This window comes from Marmota monax, unplaced genomic scaffold (assembly GCF_021218885.2).
Source record: "Marmota monax isolate L192 unplaced genomic scaffold, Marmota_monax_Labrador192_F-V1.1 WCK01_AAM20220418_F8-fsc00003, whole genome shotgun sequence".
Classification (NCBI taxonomy): domain Eukaryota; kingdom Metazoa; phylum Chordata; class Mammalia; order Rodentia; family Sciuridae; genus Marmota; species Marmota monax.
The window spans coordinates 31,235,570-31,246,631 of NW_026694084.1; positions in this window are offsets into that span (position 1 = coordinate 31,235,570).

Genomic DNA, 11,062 nt, shown 5'->3' on the forward strand with positions numbered 1-11,062 from the left:
ACACGTCACCCTAACAGCAGCCCTCTGGAGAGTGCCAAGAAACTGCCTGGCTGGGGAGCTTAATTCCCTGTCCTGATGCCTTGACCTGCTACAATTTGGAACTATTGTCTGGAGGTCATTTGTTTTATTCTGAAGCTTAGGATCTATTCATGATGAAACACACCTCAATATCTTGACTTTATACTAAAGTTACTTGAAATCTGGTAATTTTGAGCTTTGATGAACCTTAACCTGGATTCAAATGATAATAATGGGTTAAAAAAGACTCCTCACGTGGTGTCTGGGTACAGTTTTGCTGAGCTATTTCAACACTTCAGAAATGTTGCATTAATGTTTTGATGCCAGTGAGTTGCGCCACAGCGGGGGCCACAATTCCCAGCACTAAGCTTCGCTGCTGCCAGCACCATCTTGTCCTCTGATTTGCCCAGACACTCATCACTTGAGCCCAAGGGAATGTCCTGCCCAGCTCTGGATGACATTTCCAAGAGACACCAAGACACAGTGTGCATGGCCAGAAGACAGCCACCAGGGTGGTAAAGGCTCTGAGATATATGCTAAGAGGAACAGTTGCCTGATGTGTGTGGAGAGTGAACTTGACTTTTGAGGCTCCTGACAACAGGTCTTGGGCAATATGTGTAAAATACTGGGAGGAAGATTTGGGTTTAATGGAGAGAGAGAGAGAGGAAGGGAGGGAGAGAAGGAGAGGGCTTAAGTCTAAAAGCAGATCAGCAGTATCATAAGCTCTGATGAGGGGAAGAATTAAGTTCCCCATTACAACTGTACCCAATGAAGTGGAAGCAAATTTTAAAGATGTTGTTCCAAGGATGTGTAGATAATGTAGATAAGAATATAACTAAGGTCCTTTCCTACTCTAATGTGGTATATCTAGTGCTCAACTGCTTGCACAGGCTTTCCTTATTTTATTTTTTCCCACTCCTTCAGATGCAGATCCAGTTGACCAACAAATAGCTATTGTGGCCCACTATATGGTAGCAGGTACCAAGTACGCAATAGGAAACAAGCCTTGCTTTCAAGCACCATGTAGTCCCATGGGGCAAATGGACAAGAAGCACACATTTGTAGCAGAACATGATAAAGGCTCTGGGGGAAGCACAGAGAGTGCAGAGGAGGAACACCCAGCCACGTCTGGAGTGGGAGAAAGAAGACTTCCTAGAGGGAGGGCCACCTGGGATGGGATTTGGTTGGAGCTGTCTAGCTGAAGAGGAGCCTAGCAGCAAGGTGTAGGCATGAACAAAATCCTGGCAGTTTGAGAGAACGAGGTGGGCTGGGAGAATTGGCAGTTGTGTTTGAATGAAGCAGAGTATATGGAGATGAGAGCAGGGAGGAAAAGATCTGAGCCCTGAGAAGGAAGTTGTAGATGGCGAAAATGGCCACTTTTTTTTTTTCCATCTCATCAACGGGGGAAGTTTGTCTCCCCTTCTCATACTTTAAACTGAATTGGCTGTGGGACTTGCTTTGGCCAGTGGGAATTTAATAAATACGATGCAAGAAGAGAGATGTCTGCACATGGGAGCTTTTTGTTATACTTGGAACCTCAAACTGAAGTTCATATGAGTCCAGAGTATCCTCCTGGTGATGAGAGACCCTGTCTTTAGCACACAAGCAGCTATTTCCAGAAACAGAGTGGCATGAATGGGCTGCAGTAGACCGTGGACGAAAGAGTGAGCCCAGATGAGCTCATCAGAAGAACTGCCCAGCTGAGCCCAGCCCACATTGGCCACCCACGGAATCAGGAACTAAGTAGCTGGCTCTGATTTTCTTGTTTTAATCTGCTATGTTCTTAGTGTGAGTGTGTGTGTGTGTGTGTGTGCTTTAATTAATGTGGCAGTCAGAGGTTTACAAGTTCACATTAAGGAATCTGGACTTCAGTATGACGACACCATAGGGGCTTCAAAGGGTTTAGGCCATGGAAGTGACAGGATCAGATGTGTATTTTAGAAAAAGCATTGTGTTGGATCCAGCCAATGAGATCATGGATATTTAAGTATCTTGAAAATTGTAAGTGTAAATAAAGTCGATGAATAAAAATAGTAGAACCTGTGTCCTGGAGATAACTAGGACATAATTTCAAAACAAACTTTCAAATCAAATCCCATGAAAACATCCAGTGATGGTACCTCTGGCTACAACAAATTCTCCCTCAAGTACCTTGGTACTGATATCCAGCCCTGGGACTAGCAGAAAAGATGACCAAAACAGGGTGGCATGGAAGGAGGGTCAGAATGTGCGAAGACCATAGAAAATTCTCCTCTCTCAAAGATGACCTAGAACAGCAGTTTTTCAGGCTGATTCGATTCCTGCATCAAAGACCTGAGTCACGGGGCCTCAGGAAAGTCTTTTAGGAGACTACCATAAAGAGACCATCAGGGAAATGCACAGGGATTGGCATGTTCATTATTCATAGCACAATTTAGAAGTGAAAAGCTTAACATTATAAATGTCCCAAAGTAGGAAAATGGTGATGTCAATTATTGCATGATTGAAAACTATTCAAAAGTTAAAATAATATCTTCAAATATTATGACATAGAAAAAAGTTCACAATGTAACAAAATATGTACAGGGCAGACAGCAGATGGTTGTCCACTAATATCCATTCTCCTTTTTCTTCCTTAATGATAGAACTCCTGACTTTTAGCTGGACACATGGTTACCCAGCCAGACCTCGTTCCTCAGCCTGCCTGGATGCTGAGGTGTGACCATGTAACTGAGCTCTGGACTGAGCAATGAGGCCAGGAGTGGTGTGTGCCTCTTCCTCGGTGTCTCCACTTATTTCTGGAGATGTTCACGTGCTTCTTGTGCCTCTTTCCTTTCCTGAAGATTGAGTGGCATTTGTGATGATGGGTGCCTGAAGATACACCACGGATCCAGGGCATATGAAGGGAGCTATGTCTCACACGTGGGTGAAACCTCTGCCCAGAGGGAAAGCCTCATCTAAGTGCAAGTGACCAGTGAGCCCAAGAGCTGTTGAGGGTAGGATGGACACTCATCTGAGGTGACCGCCAGGAACTCAGGAGGGCAGCTGCAGAGTTGCAGCAAGCCACATCTTTACTCTAAGCCTGGCACCAGACCTTTTAGGATAACTAGGGCATGGTGGGCACCGGGAGCAGTATGAAGAGCTAAAGAAAGAAGGACTCACAGGAACACAAATGTATAAAGTGTAGATCAGTTTGAACTGATGGTTTTGTGGTCATTTCTCCTTTTGCCTTTTACTGGGTTCTGCTGCCCTCACCCCCCACCACTCATCAGAGTTCTCCAGAAAAACAGAATATATTATACTTTCTATATATATATATATATACACACATACATATAGTATGTAAATTATACAACTATTTTATGTATGTGTGTGTGTGTATATATATATATATATAAATTGTCTTATACAACTATGTGATTACTGAAGCCAAGAAATTCCACCTGCCTTTCATAAGCTGGAGAACAGGAAAGCCAGTGGTGTCATTCAATCTGGGTCTGAAGGCCCAAGAACCAGGAACTCTCATATCCAGGAACAGGGGAAGCTGCATGTCCCAGCTGAAGTAGAAAGGAAGAGAATTGCCCTCTCTGACTTTTCTGTTCAGACCTCAAGGGCTAGATGATGGCCAGCCACATTAGTGAGGGCAGATCTAATTAGTGGGCACTGGGAGCAGTATGAAGCAGCATGTTTCAAATGCTAATCTTCTTTGGAAATACCACCACAGACACATCCAGAAATAATGTTTTGCCAGCTACATGGGCATCCTTTAGACTAATCAATTTGACACATACAAATAACAATTGCAACCTGCTCCCAAATTCATATGTTAAAATTCTAACCCCCAGAACCTCAAAATGTGAGGCTCTCTGCAGATGTAGTCAGGTTAAGGTGTGGTTGTTAACGTGGGCTCTCATGCAATATAGCTTGAGTCTACAACAAGACACACAGATGTGCACAGAGAAGAGGGCTGTCCAGAGGATGCCAGCGGATGTCTGGCAGGTAGGAGGAGTTACTCCGACATGAGTAATGCCTTCATTCTGGACTCCAGCCTCCAGAACTATGAGAAAATACAGTGCAGTTGCCTTAAGCCACTTGTGCCTGGTGCTCTGTCACAGCAATCCCAGGAGACCTATACACTCTCTGGCCAGTCTCTTTGTTTGGAAATGCTCTAAATCTTTTTGAGGTAAAGAAGCCTCTCAGGTTCCCTTTAGGCCTGATCCCCCGCACCCTGAAGTCTCTCCTTTCTGCTCCTCCTGGAAGGAACCAGACCCCTGGCCCTGGCTGGACTTTTTTCACACTATCTGCACCCAGGGCCCTCCACCCACCTCATGCCAGTCTGAGCCCCATCTTGTTTCTTTGACTTCTTGACCAAAGTCATCCTTCCTAGTCAAGTCATGAAGGGGACCCAAAGGACGTTTTCTTTCCCCTGAAATTTTTATTTCTAGTCATCAAAGTTTCATTTTTTCCAATAGCATAACTAAAATCTAACAATTAAAATTTTGGAAAAGTAATAATTTTTCAAATGAAATAGCTATCTAAAACAACACAATTCATTTTTCAAATTTTCTGTCCTACAGTATTGTACTACAAAATTGACTTTTAGGAACATAATTCTGTGAATTTTAACTCAGGTGTGATTTATGCAAATACCTCCACAATCAGTATGCAGAAGAGTTATAGCACTCCTTGTGAAAGCCCTCCAGAGTCACCCAAACCAAGCCTGGCAACCATGATGTGTTCTTCATTCCTATATGTAATTTTATCACTTCAAGAGGTGTAGGAAGTGGAATCTAGCCATGTCTAGTGGCCCATGTCTATAATCTAAGCTACTCTGGAGGTTGAGGCAAGAGGACCACAAGTCCAAAAACACCCTTAGCAGCTTAGTGAGGACCTAAGCAACTTAGTAAGACCCTGTCTCAGAGTAAAACTTTTAAAAAGGGCTTAAGGATATCACTTTGTGGTAGAGCACCTGCCTAGCACGTGTGAGGCCTTGGGTTCAACTCCCCAAATTGTAAATAAGTAAACAAATAAAAATAATGACAGCAAAACAATAATAGAACAAAATGAGATTGGCTTTTAAATTTTTCCCTAAGCCTTATTCCCTTGAGATCTATCTGTTCAAGTTTTGCATACATGTGCCCTTTGTTTGCTTCAATGGTGTGCAGTATTCCACTGAGTGGATATACCAGTTTGTTTATTCACTTGTCCAGTGAAGAACTTCCTGTTTGGGGCAACAGGGAATACAGCTGCTGTAAATAGTCACCTACAGATTTTTGGGTGAATGCAAGTTTTTGTTTCTCCAGGGGTAGTGGCCAGTGATACGGTGCAGGCATATGTAGTTTTACAAGCAGCTACCACACTGTTTTCAGGAGAGACTGTGTCATTTTCCATTCCCACCAGCAACGTGCAAGTTTCAGCTTCTCCACAGCCTCACCGGCACTTAGTGCTACCCATGTTTTCTATTTTAGCCTTTCTAATACGTATGTAGTAGCATCTTATGGTCTAATTTGCATTTCTCCAATGTCTAATTATGTTGAACATCTTTTCATAAGCGTATTCGCTATCCTTATATCTTCTTTAAGAAAGCATCTGTTCTTTTGCCCATTTTTAAACTGGGTTTTTGTTTTCTTTCTATTGAGATAGAAAGTTCTTCATCTATCTTTTGTCTGCTATAATTAGAAAATATTTTCCCCTAGTCTGTAGCTTGTCTTTTCAATCATCTAATAATGTCTTTTAAAAAGCAAAAGTTTTTCATTTTAATGAAGCCCAGTCTATCTTTTGTTTTACTTTTATTTTTTTTCTTTTTGTGTAATTTCTAAGAACAGTACTTTATCTTTTGTGGTTTCTGATGATAAATCTGTCTTGCAAATTGGCTCCCTATATATAGTGCTTCATTTCTCCGGCTGCTTCAAGATTTTTTCTCTGCTGTTAGCTTTCATTAGTTTGATTATAATGTACCTGGGTATGGAATTCTTTGGGGGTTATCCTGTTTAGATTTTGTTTGGTTTCTTGAATCTGTAGGTTTATTCTTTTGTCCAACTTGGAAAGTTTACACCATTATTTCTTCAAATATTTTTTCCTCCTTCCTGGAACTCCAACAACCTGAATTTTAGATTTAAAGAATTGTTCCACTGATCTCTGAGACCCCTAACTTTTGTTCGATTTTTTTCCTCTCTTTTTTAAAAGATTGAATAATTTATACCAATCTATCTTTAGGTTCATGGATTATTTTCTCTGTCACCCCCAATATGCTATTGAGCTTAATTCATGAGTTTATTTTTTGGTTATTGTATTGTTTTTTTTCCTAAATTATTAGTGTTTCCACTTAATTCTTCTTTCTATCTTTTATTTCTTTGCTGAGATTTTGTAATTTTCTCAGTTGTCCTAGGGATATTTTCAATTGCTTGTTGTGGCACTGGTGTAATAACTGCTTTAACATGTTGTCACAAAGTTATAATAGCTGTGTATTAATTTGATAAACTTGCTGTAACAAAACACTACAAACTGAGGGACTTGAAAAACAGAAATTCCTTCCTCACCCTTCAGGGGACTGGATGTCCAAGATCAAGGTGTTGGCAGGCTGTTTTTCCTGCTGAGCATCCTCTCTTTGCTGGCAGACAGGTGTGTCCTCTCTCATGGTCCGTTCTCTGTGAATGCTTCCCCAGTGTCAATTTTGCACATCCCAATCTCCTCTTTTTATAAGGATGTCAGTTCATTTTGGATTAATCCCCTCTAATGGACTCATTGCAAGTCAATTACCTTTTAAAAGGCTGTTTATCAATATGTCTCCTATCTCCAAATATGGTTGCATTCTGTGCTCTTGGGGATTAGTCCTTCAATGTATGCATTTTTCTCGGTGTGGGGGGGGCAAAATTTAGCTCATAGCACCTTGTCATTTTGATGTTGTCATTTGTTGACTTATCATCCTATGTAGATTGAGGTTTTTCTGAGTAATTTTGAATTGTATCCTGTACACTTGAATGTAATGCTTTAAAACTTTTGGCATCATTCAAATCCTATTGAAAACATAAATATTCTTTGCGTTAGCCAGCAATTGACCTGGTTCAGTTCAGGCTGCAAGTTCCAGTGTACCTTATATGGGCTGCAGTTCTGTTGTCAGTTCAACTTTCAAAGGCTTTGCAGTTCCAAGCAGATCCAGCCCACGTGTGCCTCCCGTGGAGTCACCTGTGGGCTGTGTAATGGCCTCAGTAAGTCCAGTCTCAAATTCTTTGGTATGTTGAGGCGGGTCATAGCTATGCATGCACAGATTGTGGGTCAGTCAGGAGTTCATAATCAATTCTGTGGGGTTATGTTCTGGATGTGCTCCCTCCTTGAACTCCGGGGTACTTGTCTGGTAGTTTTCCTTTTGCTCCTTCAGCTGTAACACTGGGGCTTGAGTCACCTGACTCTGCCACCAGGTTCAGGGCCCACTGCTGGGCCTGAGGGGGAGCCCCGCATCTTCTTGGAAATTACAGCCCCACTTCTCAGGAAGGAAGGGCCCAGCACCCACCTTCCATGGGCCCTGCTGAGGCCTTTGTCCCTACGCCAGGTGGTGGCCCCAGGGAGCTGGGATGTGAGAAGGCAGAAAAGAAAGGGATTTATTTCTTTAAACGCTAGGAGTTCTCATTTCACGTTTCAGGGCTGGAGGAAGCAGGAAGGGCTTCTCCTGGAACTCTGCTCATTGCTGGATTTCAGTTGGAGGGAAACAAATGGAAGGAGAAATTAAGTATTCAACCCTGTTTAGGGAGTAGTTCAAATTCTGTTTCTTTCTTTTTTTTAACAAATCATTTTACTATTGTTTATTTTCCAGAGTTCCCAGTAGCTGTTCCACTCCTGTCCTGGTTTCATAGCCATGATGGGATCTCTAGTTGCAGACCGAGTGGGGACCCCTGCTCCATCCTACCAGGAGCTGGAGCCTCCACATGAAAACTGGGCAAGAGATAGTCTGAAACATGCCTTCCCAGTGCTGACCCTTCAGGCCCACAAGCAATGGACGAGGAGGCTCTGGGCGAAGTAGAAGTGAAAACAGTAATTCTGAGGGAGACAGCTAAAAATGTGCAGAGGCTACAGAGGCTATTGGTGCTCATTGTACTTGATTTTACATCAAAATGAATATTTTTGAATGCAGACAAATGACTAGCAGCAGCATATTTATGATTATAAGCCATAATTAGAGTGATTTTTCAATTGATGAAGTAGAAAAAAAAGAATAGGGAAAAGAATCATTCATAGGGAATTTAGAAGTCAAATGACAGAAACAGGGTTTAAAGGGATGGATGTGGGCAAGTGTCGAGGAGTCTGGGTCAGCTGAACAGAGAGAGTCAAGAAGGAAAGAGGAGGAAAGCTGAGGTCCAGTCAACAAGATCAACAGAGTACAAGAAAAACAGGATTCATGCTATTTTGCTGACCACATGGTGGCACTGTTGACATGAGACAGCTTAGTTCTGTCCTCTCCAAAATACTTACATTCTAAAGCATTAAGATTCCTGAAGAAAATATCAAAATTCCAACTTCTATTTACATTTTATCTTTAAATATAAAAAAGTCCTACCCTTTGCTACTACTTACTACATAAACTCGGGGGGTGGGGGGGCCTCCATCACTTATTCTGTAAGTTAGATGATGGAGCCTGTGGTATTACATATGGTTTGCAAACACTGGCAAGGGTGGGAACCTGTAGCCCAGAGATTGGCAGTGTCTGTCTTGTGCATTCATTCATTTGAATGTATTGCGACACATGGCAGTTTTCAAATCATTGGTAAAATGCCTACTAAATGGTGGTTTATACTATGTGATAAAATTCATTCATATATTACTGAGTTTAGCTAAACTAACCCTCTTAGAATGTAAAAGGGACTTAACACATTTCCTGCAAAGGATTACAGGCTAATTGATATTAATAATTCAAGTCAAAGATAAGAATAAGAAAATAGAAAAATAAGATGCCACTTCTTTTAGTTTAGATTATTTTTCAGTCATATTGTGGGGGGAAAACAATGACTTTTAGTGATACTTCCTTTTTCAATTAAAAAAAATGCCCATTTAATTGATCTTGTTGAGATAAAAGTTATGTTTTGATAATAAATTTAAAAATATATCTTTTGAAGGAAATTCATGCTTTGGAGAAAAAATTATGAGAATGCAGATTTAAAAATATTTTCATCATTATGTGGATTTGTTCTGGAAACTGAAACCAATTTATGTTGCATATAAATTCTTATATTTTAATACTAAGGCTTTGAAATTCAATTTTTAAAATATGTTTAAGTATGTTCCACATGAAGACTTTAAGTATGTTTTGAGATAATTTATTAAGAAATATAAATATTAATATCTTGTATTCATTTGTACAGTTTGACAATATGGAATATGGAAATTTATTGGTCACATATCAACATAAAACCAAAATTAATGGTGGATGGGTCTAAAAGGTAGGGACTATAATTTAATAATTAAAGTCAATAACTTGTTTATGGATATGTTTTTCTATATGGACCAAATAGATCTGATTTTTTTCTTGTGAAATATAATTATGTATATAACTCTATAAGTAAATATGAAACTCACTAAAATTAAAAATTCAAAGTAAACTTAAAAACAGGCCATCAAATCACTGAACCACAAAATGTTGTTTATAGACTTTCAAAAACAATTAAGCAGTGGTGTGCATTGGCACATGTCTGCAATTCCAGCCACTTGGGAGGCTGTGGTAGGAGGATCATAAATTCAAGGCCAGCCTCAACAACTGAGCAAGACCCTGTCTCAAAATGAAAAATAAAAAGGACTGGAGATGTAGGTCAGTGGTACAGCACCTCTGGGTTCAATCCCCAGCATCAAAAACAACAACAACAACAATTTAATATAAATATAAAACTAATATAAAAAATTAATTTACTTTCTATAAATTTTATTTTGAGTATGCTTTAAAATAGACATTATCTTATTCATATGTGACACTTTATGCATGGTACTATGTAGCAACCACTGTTTAAAATGTTTTACATATAGCCATTATTTTAACTCTCACAACACCCAATGATGTACACATTAGTATCCCTATTTAACAGATGGGTAAACAAGCATAAGACCAATTAGCTAATAAGTGACAGAGCCAAGACTTACTAGTACAGTAGAGCATATATGTAAATTATTACACTTTAAAACGATAAAAAGACCAGTGGAAGAGTGGATTTAAAGTTTGAAGACCGTTTGTCTAAAGCCAATAACATGAGGGCAACTTGTGAATATGTTCATAGGAAACTCAGTCCAATAGATAGTAGAGTATATGAGCATTGATAAAGCACCTGCATATCTTATTGAAAACCTACAGCAACTTTTGAGGTAGTCATGTTAATTTCAATAACACAAGCATAATAAAAATATTGTCCAATGAATTTGGGGTATAAAGTTTAACATACCACTTATCACATCTAAGACTTCGGGTATTTTCAAACCTCTGTGAATTCTTTTTTTCTCATCTTCAAAGTGGGTAAAATAATGCATGGATTTTGGAGAGTTATTGTGATATTACATGTTGTGCTATGATATAACATGGAGCAAGAATGTGGATTCAGGAGGTGAAGTCTCTGGGTATGAATCCTAGTTCTGCCACTTATGAGTTACCACTTCCTTTGTTACGTTGTAACCATTCTCTCTGCCTTAGTTTCCTCATCTTAAAAATGGACCTAATAATACCACCTACCTTACAAGGCTTTTGTGTGCTTTCATTTAAGTAAAGTATTTAGGATCTATCAGCTACAAAATTCTCAGTAAATGAGGGCTATGATTAGCAAATATAAAACGCTAAGCCCAGACTAGGCACCGATGACTAGTTAGCAACAGCATTGCTATCATTATAACCACCGAGAGTTTTGCTCATGATTATGCAATTGAGAAGCATCCAGGTGCCCTATTCCTGGGTTCCATGCTGTTATGCCCTGGCACTTACATGCACAGAGAGGATATTCTCTTCTGAGGAATGCAGGCCTAGTCTGTTCCTGGGGAGACAGCGCAGAGGCTTGAACTTATCCAGTAACCTTCAGGAAGTAACACTGAGATGTGAGCA